General features: G+C 35.1%; 1 long non-coding RNA gene across 1 annotated transcript; it reads left to right on the top strand.

The window, feature by feature from the left end:
• The first annotated feature begins 5,905 nt into the window (after window positions 1-5,905).
• On the top strand, window positions 5,906-12,056 carry LOC123270618. Its single transcript, XR_006510649.1, has 3 exons — window positions 5,906-6,057; window positions 10,639-10,645; window positions 12,045-12,056. It is a non-coding gene; the product is annotated as an uncharacterized LOC123270618 (long non-coding RNA).
• Window positions 12,057-14,789: the final 2,733 nt, after the last annotated feature.

Raw genomic sequence — 14,789 nt, forward strand, 5'->3', positions numbered from 1 at the left:
ACTACAACTAATATCATTTATAAGTTTTAAAAAAGCAGATTGTGTGCCATGATGCTTACGGAAGCCTGATTGGAATTTATCTAAATACTCATTATCCTCAAGATAATTTACTAGCTGATTTGCAATAATTCGCTCAAACACTTTACTTAAGTGGGACGTGTTTGCTATTGGGCGAGTATCTGATAATGAGCGTGGTGATGTAATTTTATTTAAAGGGATGATAAATATTCTTTTCCAAGCCGATGGAAAGACACCTGTTTCTAAAGATTGATTGAAAAGAGCGCCGAAATAAAGATATTTGGGGGAAAAAATTTTTTAACCATCTAAGGTCTATATCATCGGGATTTTGACCTTTTGATTTTTTTACGGTAATGTGTAATGCTTTTGTACCATCAACGATGTCTACTTTTGACCAATTAAACGTGGTTTGTACATTACTGGAGTATAAGACAGGTAATGCATTTAGGAATTCGAGATCACAGGATGGATGCTTTCGAACGATATTTGCAAAATATTCATTTAGTTCCACCGGATCAGAATGATTCAAGGGAGTGGATGATGTATTTTTTACAAGACCAAGATGTTTGAGCTTAAGAACTAAATTTTTTCGAGCAAGAGGCTGAATTTTCTCAAAACAACAAGATTTTCTTAACTTAAATAAATTTTCTTGGATCAAGATACTTATTTCTTTAATAAGCAAGAAAATTAATTTTATTGGAATAAGTGAAATTTCTTGTGCCAAAAAAAAATTTTTTTTCCGCTCAAAAAAATAATTAGGAAGAAAAATATTTTCTTGGCTCAAGTGAACCTTTTTTTTCTGTGGAGTACTTGAATATAATCTGGAATTGATCCAAAATTAATCTAGAATAACTCCGCTAAAAAAACTCCGGATTCACTCTACACGCAAATTGTCACAGGATTTTTATTCCCTGTGTGCGTCCCTCCCTGTGCCTAAATTTGGCAACAGATCCACACTCGGTGTGTCTCTGAATTTATTATTTTATATTTATTTATTGTTGTTAATTTAAGAATTAATTTTATCTTTATTTCAGACATTTATTATTTATAATTTATTATTATTATTAATATTTGTATGCATTTCGGTAAATCATTGTCATACAGTACCTAATTTTACTATGAGTGATAAATCATAGCCTTTACTCGCACGGGTGAGGCCCTACAATATCGATCGCGAGCAAAGAGTTTATTGAATTAGGGAAAATGGCTAGAGAGGCCATTGTTGTCGAACACGAGGCCTCGAACGGTTTACGGTGACAAAAATAGAGCAGACACGCGGTGGCCCGCTTGGTGTGAGGTACACACGTGGGACCTCCGCTATTGTAAGGAGTGTGGATTTAGTGCCTTGGGTTGAGTTTCCTTTTTGGTGAGTACTCACAAGTTGAGATTGATTAATATCCGCACACCGCTGTCTCCCGGCTTAAATAATTTGCCACAGCTATGGCGTCTAAAAAGGCCATAAAGTTCAAGTGTTAAACTTCTGGCCACTGGCAGCAGAACCGCTACAAGCGCTGCCTTTGGGTTATTAAGCATTGTCATTTACCCGCGTTTCTAGATATCTCAGAGATAAGTATGAGATTCGTATACGCGACTTGACTTTTCTGATAAATGTAATTACTAAATAAATTATACTACAAAATCTAAATAATTTTATGGTTAATAAAGGGACACATTATATTATTATTCATTGAGAAACACATATTATATTCATTATGAAACACATTATATTATATCAGACTTTAATTTTTTTTTACCAATTAAAGTTATTATCATTCCTTAAATAATATTCATGTCATACATTCTAATATTTATCATCAAGTATCACAATTGTTATTAGATTAATATTATAATTAGTTTACGAACTCAAATATTTAGCGAAACACTTTCAAGAATGATACTGATAAACTATTATCATTAGATGACCTATCATTAAGGGGTTAGGGGTAGTCAGAGGCACGAAAAAATGAGAATTTTCAGTATTTTTTTTTTGCTATTAAATCATGTTATTTTACAAAAGTAGTAATATAACATTATTATACAATGTTTTGACTTGAAGTCACGAAAATTTCAAAAAAAAAAAAATTTATTTCCAAAGTTATAGCTGTCTGTGTTGACCCAGTTCCAAAAAAAGGTCCTTGCGGTGACAATTATAAGTCCTTGGAGATTCATCTAATATCAATCGGATTAAAAAAATTAGTTTTATAAATAGATAATCCTGGGCCTGATCGAAGGATTTTTTTTTTCAAAAATTGACAAAATGGCGGCCTCAGGAAATTTTTGTCTAGATTTTTGGGAAAAAATTAACAGTTAATTGGTCTTAAAAAATCGAAATTTAAAAAAAAAAAAATCCTTCGATCAGGCCCGAGTTTATTATGTATTCTAAAAGCTGTATGAATTTTATTAAAATCTACTGAGCGGTTTTCGAGTTACAGTTGTCACCAGTTCAAAAAACATAGTTTTGAGAAAAACACCTTTAAAGTTTCACACTAGATTCACGTACAGAAATACGAATTATTAAATTACTTACATCGAGTCATCTATTTCTGGGCCATATAATAGTTCTTCAGCCATTGTGAAAGTTTCCGAAACATCAATTTGCTGTTGCCTACGAAGCATTCTGCCTTCCTGAGTGTTGTCGTTGGCGCGCTGATCTGCCACTTTCACACGTGCAGCATCCAATTTTTCAGCATACCGATGGGAATTAGACCCACAATTAAGTCCTAGGGTATCTATAATCATTAATAATGAATTTGTACCTTCATTAAATATACAAGTAGCTATGTATGCAGCAATTTGTACGATAGTAGAACTAGTATTCACGGTTTTTGGGCATATTTTCCACACTAGTTGGTTGAAGCTCTCATTATTATTCTGATTGAATCCACTTACACATCTTGAAAGTAAATTATCATTACTGAGATCGTCGTAAATCGGTTTAATAGCTTTTAAAACATCAGGAGGTAAGGGAGAATAATCTTGAGTATAAGTATCAAGCTCTCCACTTGCTTCAGCGCGCTGGTAAAAGCACCAAGAATCTTCGCCTTTGGGACACATATCATGATTCGGATTTTCATCAGTCGAACCGTAGTGGTAAAAAGTTGCCATAATAGCAGATTTCATATCTTCAATATAATCGCAATGACGACGTATTGATAAACCATAGTACACAGTTAATTTGTCAATTACTTTTCCTGTAAGCCTACCTCTACCACCAAGACCTTTTTGTTTAGTTTTCAGAGTACGTAGTCGAGTCCCTATCCGCTTCTGAACATGGCCTATACATTCCTTTTTATTTATGGTTGTATTTTTGTAAGGATCTGCTTTTATAATTCCAGAATAGGTTTTCGAATCACCATCGCCAATGTAGTTTGTATATTTAACTCCATGTTTTGTTTCAGACTGCTGAAACATTTCAATCATCGCATCCACCTCCATTTTCCCCGAAGACCCCTTGTGATTAGCACTACACTCATTTTCATGCGATTCATACCATTCCTCGAACTCAACCGTATTTCTTTTCTTTTTTCAATACTCACATAGCTTACAATAAGCACTTTTAATGTTTATATAAAGAATCTTTCCAATATAATAGCCAATTATAGAAGAAACTCCAAATGACGATGGAAATCCCCGTTTTTGCCAGGTTCCATCTCCCGATACAGTCAAATCGTTCTTATTCTCATTTTCACTTGTCGCTTCTTCTTTTTGATTCACAGCTTTTTTCATCAAGGCTTCTGCAACGGTTTTACCACAATCTAAAATGTGCTTCAATAATATTGTATGCGTAGCTTTATCTAAAAAAGACGGCATGTCCAAGTCAGGCCACAAAACTTGCACAAACCTTCGTATCCTATCCCTAGTATTCTCATCACAAAAATAAAGCGTCTATTTATTTCATAAGAATGCCCAATGAAAGAGCAGGAAGGAATATATTCACTGTCACAGTTATTACATGAAACTACAATTTTAAATCCCAGCCAACGTGTACTAGTTGTTAGAAATTCAATGTTCCCATCACATTTCTTACATTTCACAAGAGCAGAAATGGCAGTGAATACCGTAATAAAATTAATTATTCGAAATTCAGAGGTGCAACTTTTGGGTACATCGTTTTTAGTATTTTGTTTCAGTTTTTTAGACGATGCACTCCGAACACTTTCATCACGTTCCGCCGTTTTTGGGTTAAATATATTTTTTCGTTTCTTTAAATACGACTTACGGATATTTTCAGATTTCCGAACTTCTCTCGAAACTTTTCTCGTATAACGTCCCATAATAAATAACTTCAAAAATAATATATTTTAGTAACGCACAACTATCGACTGCTCTCCGCAACTGCCGCAGGCATACTAGTGACGTGGCGAAAAAAAAAATAATTTGTAGCACTTATACTACCTAGAAATTGTAATTATATATATTTAGGTATTTATAAATTTAGGTACTACTACATACACCAAAGTCTTAGTTCATGAATGAAAATAGAACCCTAAAAGGGGGTTTCTAGAAGCTGCCGCTAGCTATCTACTCCCGAGCGCTTTGAAGTACCCGAGCTCTCTTTGTTATTTGTCGAATAACTCAAAAACTAATTATCGGATCGACTTGAAATTTTCAGAGAATATTATTAAGATATTACACATAACGAAAATGCAAAAAAAAATAATTGATTTTTTGAAAATTCTGACTACCTCTAACCCCTTAATAGAATATAATTAGAATCTATCAGTATAATCAGTTAACAATTAAAGTTACACTTAAACATTACGCTAAAATTTATCGTTTATCGCTTTATAAAAATAATTGTGAGTTTAGAGACTTAGTTTTAAGAATAATTAGCAATAGTCTGATAAGTATTAAAACATATTTTTGAATAATTCACTCCACTACGATTATATAACTTGAAATACAACACTACAGAGTGCTAATAAAAAGTAGAAGAAAAATATTTTGAATGAATTAACGTCATTGGAGATATAAAACTTGAAACACGACACTATAGAGTGTCAGTGCAAAGTAAAAAAAAATGATTACTATTATAAATCTCGAAATACAACACTATAGAGTGCCAAAGTAAAATAGAAAAAAATTATAGATAAGAATTAAGAAATAAACCAGAGAATTATATAGTTTCAAAGATAAAATAAACTTGTCATCATAGAATTACTATTAATGACTAAAATAGTAAAAGATAATTTAAAATATTAAAGTGTCATTTTTAAATTAGGTAAATGAGACCGGTAAACGCTTAGACAGATTGTTAAGCAAAAGGAGCAAACTTTTTTGGAACTCCTCCTTGATCATCGCAGCTTTTCTTAGTAGGTGTAATGAATCCTGATCTGTGAAGTCCGACTTCAGTCATGGCAGATGTGCCTGGTTCAATAACAATATCATCGCTGTTGCGTACCATCAGATAAGAGTTTACTTCTTTAATAAATAAAAAAAAAAAAAAAAACAAAATGATGAGCATTCCATTCATCGTCTAAAAAGATCTTACAAGCATTTATTATCGAGTATTGAATTTCCTATAACTTTCGTTAAAAAATTTTCCTAATGGATCAATATTTGCATCGTAATATCAATTTACTATAAATTAAATAATAATAGATAATAATTAATACGTACTTGGATCAACGGAGCTCTGACACAATATTCTAACATACACGCCTTTGACCAGTAATGGATTTGCCATGTAATTAGCAATTTGTACTCGTAGCCGATGATTGCCGTCGATGATTGCACCACTGCCATGTGTACTACCGCATATTGTAACCGGGCCGAATGGAAGTTTCACCCATGCTAGGACGTTTAAGAAAACATAAAGAGGATCAAATTAATTACATTATTCGTTGGAATTATAAAATTATTTTATGGATAGTCTTAATACTTACACATCTTTTTCATATAATTTGGTGCGTTGATCAAACGTACTACTTCAATTGGAGCATCGTCGACAACCTCATCAAAAAGGTCTCCCGTGATCGTTTCATCAGAAGAACTGTTAAGAGTCAACTCCAAGGGCCCAATAGATTCATACGGGTTATAGTCCAGTCGGCAGAGAAATATTAGGTCGTTTGTTTACGACTTCCAATGTAAATGGGGTAAATTAGATTTTTTTTTTAAATACTCAGAGAAATATGTAGATCATTCTTTAAAAAAAAAAATTCGAGGAAATTCAATTGTTTAAAAAATAGCCATTTTGCAAGTAGCTTTGGATTAAAATATCTCGAAAACTATGCAAAATTAGTCGAGACATGCTGCATATAAAATTTAGAGAATAAAAGAAGGAACAAAATGAGCCTAATCCAATGTATTTACGACTAATAGTTTGCGAGATATTAATTTTTTAATGAAAAATAATAGTTTAAAAAAACTAAAAACACGCTTTTTATAGAAAAACAAACTAAAAAATAGAAAATAAATTTAAATTAAGAATAGTGTTAAAAATTTCAATAAATATAAATTAATAATAGTGTAAATAAAAAAAATGTATTTTATTTTAAAAAAAGCGTGAGGTGCATAGTTATAAATATTTTATTGACAGATATGAGTAGAGTGATTATCATTTTGATAATATCTTAGAAAGCACCCCTCGCTTTTTTTAAAATAAAATACATTTTTTTTTATTTAGACTATTATGAATTTATATTTATTGAAATTTTTAACACTATTCTTAATTTAAATTTATTTTCTATTTTTTAGTTTGGTTTTCTATAAAAAGCGTGTTTTTAGTTTTTTTAAACTATTATTTATTTTTTACTTTTTAGTTTGGTTTATTCATAAAAGCGTGATTTTTTAGTTTTTTTAAACTATTATTTGTTGATTATCAAAAATATTCAGGCGCGCAAATTACCCACGGAGAGTTACATACTGACATACTGACATACTGACATACAAGTGAAGCTAATAAAAAATAATTATTTATAAATATTATAAATACGGGGAATCAGAGTTCGATTTCGGAGAGCGAGCCTGAGAAACGGCTACCAGAACCAAGGAAGGCCGCAGGCACGAAGATTACCCACGGAGAGTTACTGACATACTGACAAACTGACATACAAGTGAAGCTAATATAAAGCGTGTAAAAAACGCGCGGTTCCGCTCGAGCGCTTATAAACAAATAGCTATAACTCCACAAAAAATCTTTCGATTTACTTGTTTTTTTTTAAGATGGAGATATTGTTGCCCTTCATAAGCAAAAAAAATTAGCTAAGCTGAAAAAAATTTTTTTGAATTTATTTATCGAATTTTCAGATTTTCGAATTTCTGCAATAAAAAATAGTTACCATTAAAAAAAAATTATTTTTTCTTCATTAAAAAATTTTTTAAACTACAAATAATCGATGTAAAAAAAAAAAATTTTTTTTATTGCAAAAATTCAATTAAAAAGTTTAAAAAAGTATGAGCTTTGCGGGGACTCGATGCCCAGCTCCGAGACAGTGGGCATGCACTATTCTCCTCCAACCGTCGTCGGAGAACGTAGGGGAATAATTATAACAGTAAGCGAGCGCTCGGAAATTCCGAGAAATTTCATTCTATTTTTTATATTTTTATCCAAGACTTAATTAACTTTTAAAAAATTGTTCCCATAATATAGGTATCAAATTACTCAGAATTTTATGAGTATTCAAGATATCCTATCGGCACGGGACCTTTTTTTTCAAAAATTTTTTCTATTTGTTTAAACATTTAGTTAATTATCATTAAAAAAAATTGTTCCCACAATATAGGTATCAAATTACTCAGAATTTTATGAGTATTCAAGATATCCTATCTGCACGTGAACTTTTTTTTCAAAAATTCTTTCTCCTACAGAGGTCCTGCGAAGCTTCCCCGACCATTTTCACGCGCACGCGCGCGCGCGTGTGTGCGTGTGTGTTTGTGTGTGTGCGTATGCGTGTTTTGTGATAACTTGTCTTCAACGCTTACTGGTATATACTTTGTACAAACCTTTTTTGCACTTCAAGTTGTGCTTTTCATATATTTTTTTTTTATCCATCTAGTCTTAAAATTATTATAATCTAATGTAATACTTATTAAATTTACATCTTAAATTAAATGGAGGATAATTTATAAAAATCTAAAAAATTTTCATTTTTAGAAAATTTTTTAATATATTTTTATTGTCGTTATTTACTTTTATTGTTTTGACATATTTTATCGATGTTTACATCTCAGATGGTCCTGCAACACCTTCGTCTTCTAATCTTGATTCATCAAGCTCTCGTTCGTCAACTGGTTCAAGCAGTTCAGATGATTCCTTTTTGTTATCGTTCATCTCTTCATTAATTATTTACCAATCAGGTATACTAGCCTTGTTCGTACACATATATGTGCATTGTTTACTCAAGTGTGAGCAATGAAGCCCAGATTTGATGAATGAACAGCTTTTGCCCTTGCATCCTTTTTTGCAAGAGCAAACAATTAAACTTAACAAATCATCTGGGACTGGTGGTAATGATGTTGTTACCGGCGAAACAAGCGTGTTACCCACTATATGCCAACCCCATAAAATTGACGGCAAAATGTTATTTTGCCATCGCTGGACTTACCAATAGACTCGAAAAATATGATTGGCTGCTGCTGCTGATGTCGGGGGCAATGTTGCAATGTTAAAGCTAGTTTTTCTTGATGCTTTCATGGCTGCTGAATACTTTTGACACCTTTAGTCATTGAGATTTGTAGCTGTACCATTGTACATTGTGACAGGGAATGTGAATTCCCACGGGACTTAATTTTGATTATCGTGCCGCGGTGAGTAGGAGCTACTCTTTATCTTCGGAGCGCGATGAAGTAGTTGTTCGACTCGTCACCGGGTCGTATGTATCGCGGAGTCCCCACCACTGTCCCCGGAAAATGAAGCGCGGGAGCGAAGTTGGAGAGCACGAGCAGAGGTTATAAAAACGCCGGGTGTTGTGTCAAGACGCTCTTTCTTCCTGCAAATTTTGCGAGTACGTTAAGTAACTGTGTTCCAGCGTGGGATAATTTTCTAAGACAAGTAAGTAGTTGATTTCTTAAGGCTTCACGAATGGAACGAAGCGATTAATTTTTATTGTCTGGTATTTTGTTAAAAATTACTTGTCGTTAGGCCATTTGGCTGACGATCTTCGTCTTATTCGAAATATTTATTAACTGGAATTTCTAGGATAAATTGATCGAGGATAAGATTGGGAGCTGGGTGTAATTTGGAGATACGAGTTTCTGGAGCCTTGGAAGTCAGTAGGCACAGTGAAGCCGATCCCGTCATTTTCTTTCTACTGGGAAAAGATTTCATCGCTGGAGTACCGGTTTCAGTTGTCAGGTATTCTAAGTTATTTTAGGCCAAATTAATTAATAATCTAATTAAGAGGCCAAAATAATTTAATTTAACTTCTTGAGCGGTCATCTTAGTATTAGCAAGTTTTGTACTTTAGAAATTCATGCGCCAAGGTCATTTAGCTAGTTTTTGTTATTGGACATTTATTTTAAAAGAATGAGATTAATAGTTATTTGTGAATTTACTGTAGATAGTTTAATCAGTAATTTATTATAGGCCTGCTGGCTATAATAAATTAATTTAGTTAATAATTTTCGAGATATAAAGAAAAGTAAATTGGAATAAGAAATAAAAATGCGTAATTAAGTCAGTGAAGGTCATTCTAGAGAGTTCTATAGCTGAGAATTTTGTTAAGACGCTTAGGATTATAACAGTTGATATTTAAAATTTTTTTTGGAAATTAAAGTAGTTAATTTAGCGAATGAATTTATTAAGAAATTTATTGAGTTTAAGAATAATTGATTAGAGAAATTAGCTAAGAAGAATTGATAAATCTAGTAAATTTAGAAGATGAGTAATGAACTTTGTCAATAAAAGTATTTAGTGGATTTTGTAAAGATTATTAGTGGAGATTGAGAAATAAAATAAATTAGTGAGTTGAGTAGAATAAATTGATTGATAATTTTAGTTGAAAATTTAGTTAAGATTGAATTTAGTTAAGTAAGATGGATTAATGAATTTAATGAATTAAAATTGAAGGTCGGAATTTTGTATTAAGAAATTGTTGGGCGTAATTTTGGTAAATTTGGAGAATACGAAGTTTTGGGATATAGTTTTATTGGTCATTAAGATGTATGAATAATAAAAGAATTTTGAGAAATGAAGTTAACGTCCGGTGGATGATTTTATATGAAATTTAGTAAGATTATATGGTATTCCGTCAGTTGGACGAGGGTTTAGAAATTAGGAATCTAGATGCGTAATGGTCTATGATTGAATTAGGAAATTAAGGATAGATGCGTAATGGTTTATGTAGAGTTAAGAAATTAAGAAGATAGATGCGTAATGATCTATAGTTGAAAGAATTTAAGGATATTTAGTTGTAAGTTTTGGCAAGTGCCTGCGTAGGTGAGAGGTCCTCACAATTAAGTAATTGATAAGTTAATTTTAAGGGTAATATTATTAAGGAATTTTGTTAAAATTAAATTGTTTATATTAAATAAATAATCGAATTGTTAATTGTTAATAATTGTTTCTCAGTATTAATTTTTCAGCCTTTCTCAACTTCTCACGACCCGATCTTTCCTTCTCATGCTCCCCGGTTTCTGGGACACCGAGTATAAAATCCCAGTGGCGCCCTTTTCAAAGAGGAAAGGGGTGACCAATTGGACAGGGCTAACCACCCTGTTACATTGGCGCCCAACAATTTAACAACCCTTGAGAAGTTTGGGAAGGGTTAAATTGTGCTGAGGAAGAATTTTTAAGTGGGATAATTTTTTTTCTTTTTCGAATAAAATTTTAGTATTGAATAAAATAAAATAGAAATTTGGACAAAAGCTAGGGATTAAGAAAAAAAAAAAAAAAAAAAAAAAACTGAGTTAAGCAAAAATAAAATAGAATAGAGAGCTTAGTTCTAAAAATAGACATTTCGTTGTGGAGAAATAGTTTAAGTGAACACTAATCCCTTTTACGTGCCTTTTGAGAAATAAATTAAGTAAAATTTTACTTGCAAAGTAAAAGAATTTTATCTTGGCTAAATCAGTGAGGATTAATTCACTCAAAGTTAGTATTTTTAAAATTTAACTCCTGAAAAATTTAATAATCTTTTTTTTTTGTCATAGTATTTGTTATACAAATAAGACAGTAGTTCAACCATGAGTGATCTTCACACGAATGACATACAATCGGAGAGACGCAGACTGTCTGCAGGCCGCGGGCAAAGCCGGTTTAACACCATGACTAACCCAGGCTCGACAGGCACATTCTCACTAATTCCAACGTTGACAACAGCTACAACTACGACTTCAACAGTCATAACTACGATGAGTAGCAGAGTCTCCGATAACTCAACAAGTCAGCGTTCCTCACAGGCCAATAATGAGTTACTCCAACAGAGTACTCCGGCTGGAGGCGCTTCCCAAAACAGGAACCAATACTTTGCACCACCAGGGGACCGTCGTTCAGAGGAAATTAATTTACCCCCTGAGATGCTAAGAACTTTCAACCGTTTAGACCAAACGACAGAATCAGTACGTCGAATGAGTACTGAACAGAGGACTATAAATCAAGAAAATTCTCTAGCCATTACTCGTCTGTCGCAGATATTGGAGGATATGGTTCATTCTCAACGTGATTTGATGAACAGAATTGGCAGCCGTGACAATTCCGTATGGTCAAATTCTCCAGTTGATTTCAACATCACTGACTGTCAACTACGGGGTACAACCCTAGCCCCTCCGGGTCAAGGTTTGGCAAGGGGGGATGGAACAGCTTATCCGTCGGGTCCGAGAAATCAACCGGAGAATAACAGAGACAGGACTGAGGCTGAGCAAAATATTCCTCTATCAGAAAGGATCAATTTCCTCAATCATCGACTGAATCAGCTTCAACTTTTCCAGAATCAACAACAGACAGGTGCACGAGGTGACTCTTCGTTTCAGAACCGAGATAGTTTTGGACGAAGGTCAGGCCACGACTCCCAAGGCCAATACACAGGGCCGGGGATGGCTCCACCTCCGTTCCAAAGCTCATATTAAAATCCAAACAGAGGCACCAGGTATTTCATGGACGAAAGAAGGCGTAAAGATATTTTATCAAGCTTGAAGCTTGGCAATCTGACTTTCCCGCAAAATGGAATGTCCGTTGTAGAATTTCTCTGTGCAGTCGAGAGCAGAGCACATCGTGAAGGCTGGACTGAGGACGAGGTGCTGGGTTCCATGGGGTACATGCTCCAAGCAACACCAGCACGCTGGTTTGACAACAACTACCAGCGCTGGGGTTCTTATATGCAATTTAAGATGGAGTTTCGCAAGGCTTTTGACAGTGCGACGACGGATTACCAAATAATTCATGATATTGGTAAATTGAGGATGAAACCGGGGGAAAACGTCACGGAGTTTGTATTAAAAGTTCAACAGAAATATTTGACTATGATGAGTCCTCCATCCATAACGGACCAAGTGTCAAATATTAGAAACCATTTAACGGATGAACTTCGAACTCTGGTCTTTTCTAGGCCGGTTTTCTCCTATGAAGATCTTTTGAACGCCCTACACGAAGCTACGAGGTGCATTGAAGAGGCCGCACTGCCCTCTCAGACTCAAAAAACAGTCAAATTCCAGGATAAACCTAGATTTGGGACAATGGAGCAGTCAAATATTAATGAAAACTATCAGGAAGTGGAACCGGAACTATTAGGCTGCAGTGCGATAGCATCACCAACCACATCTTACAATAATAGGTATGGGGTTCAAGTCAGAACTAACCAGAATTACTATCGCCAGCATTTTAGGCCTCAGTTTCCGAGATTTTCGAGACCATGCCACAACTGTGGTCTTCTGGGACTTTCTTTTGATGCCTGTGTAAATCCCAGACAAGACATCTGCAATAACTGTCTTGAAATTGGCCATACCAGACAGAACTGTCCGTTGCTGGGGAATGATAATTGTCCAAGGAGTCCTCCGACTAATCAAAACTCTAGCGAACACAGTAATGAATCTAGAGTGGAAGAAGAAGAAAAAAACTAACTCCACCTGTCCCGAATTCCCCGTTGGTCCAGGTCATTCAAGGAGCAACATTGGGGTCTAGTAATGATTGGATAAAAGGGACATCTGGCTATTCAGAACTAGGACAGGCCGTTAGGCTACCTTGCTCTGAAGTAGGCCCACCGAAATTGACTACGATGTTGTCCACTAGCACAGGTAACATCAATCAACTTATCTCTTGGGTCGAAGATGATCGACCAGAAGATCAACCAGTACTTCTTCAGCAAGTCCTGAGGGTATTTGAAGATCCTAGTTTTAAAATTATTAATACTGATGGTAATATTAATACTAATTGTAATTTTATTTCTCTAGCAGGGGATCAGGATAACAACGAACCTGAAACTTCGTGGGAAGATGAACTGAACCCAGGTTTCGAAGTTGAAGATGATAAGACTCGGCTGTGGTCCCAAAACACAGGCCTTGAAGGCTGGTTTTTGGATCGACAGGCCTCGAAGAATACACCGGAAACATCTAGAGCAGCTTTCATTCCGAGCACACTCCAGGGTGGACCTTTGTCAACTAAAATTAACTATAAGTTGGCAGAGAGGAAAATTTTTATTCCAGGAACAGGTCCCAGGCCTCCAAATATTACGGCTAGGATCCCTGTGTCCTTGTGGATATTTGGAGTCACGCTGAGTGGTATATTGGACACTGGCAGCGAGAGATCGTATATCAATAGCAGGATATATGAAGATATTTAGGAACTGGCTTCAGGAGAACTCAGGGCAGATGAAACCCAGAAGCGAGGAATTTTGTTGGCGAATCATACAGAGTGTAAAAGCCAAGGTGGAGCGCCATTTATTATCCAAATCGGTTCTGTTGCTGGAGAGCAGTATCTGAGTGTACTCGACGATCTTAGTCACCCAATAGTTTTGGGCATGGATTTTGCTCTCCAAATTGGAGTAATAATTGACAGCAAAACCAGGACCTGGCGATTCAGTGGGAACCCAGAGTTTCACCCATTTGAGTTGATCTCTTGTAAAGAGAGAATCTCGGACTGTGCTGAAATTACTACAGAGCAAGAGCAAGACTTCCAGGAGTTCCTCAGAGGCGAGTTGGGGAAATTCAAGGATTTACCAACCCAAGGACTTACCAATATTATTGAACACGAAATAATATTGAAACCCGAGGCTATTCCTATAAGGATCAGGCCATATCGCAGGAGTCCAGTGGTAAATGAGGAATTAAATAAACAGATCGACGAGCTTTTGGAGAAAAAGTTCATTCGACCGAGCTGCAGCGTATGGTCGTGCTCTCCAGTCATGGTATCTAAAGCCAACAACACTTGGAGGTTTTGTGTGGACTATAGGCCTATCAACAAGGTCACAATACCCCCAGCTCATCCGCTACCCAACATGCTGCGGATATTGAGTGCTCTTCATGGAGCAATTTGGATTAGTACCATGGACTTAAAAGAAGCTTTCCACCAAATCTGTATGGCTCCCGAGTCTATTCCTCTTACCGCTTTTTCTGTGGAAGGACGAGGGCAGTTCGAGTGGCTCCGTATGCCTTATGGTTTGGTTGGAGCTCCTAGCACGTTTCAAAAGGCCATGGATGAGCTGAAGGAGCGTTTTCACCAGAAGCTGATCGAAAGGTCGTTACCTATGAGCTGGATTGATAAGGTCTTCGCGTACTTGGATGACTGGATTGTTATTAGCACGACTCTGGACGAGCACAAAAATATCTTGAATCTGGTGTTTGAGGTTTTCAGGGAGGCTAATTTATTGATTAATCCGGAGAAGTCAAAATTCTGCCGC

This window comes from Cotesia glomerata, linkage group LG1 (genome assembly GCF_020080835.1).
Source record: "Cotesia glomerata isolate CgM1 linkage group LG1, MPM_Cglom_v2.3, whole genome shotgun sequence".
Taxonomy (NCBI): Eukaryota; Metazoa; Arthropoda; class Insecta; order Hymenoptera; family Braconidae; genus Cotesia; species Cotesia glomerata.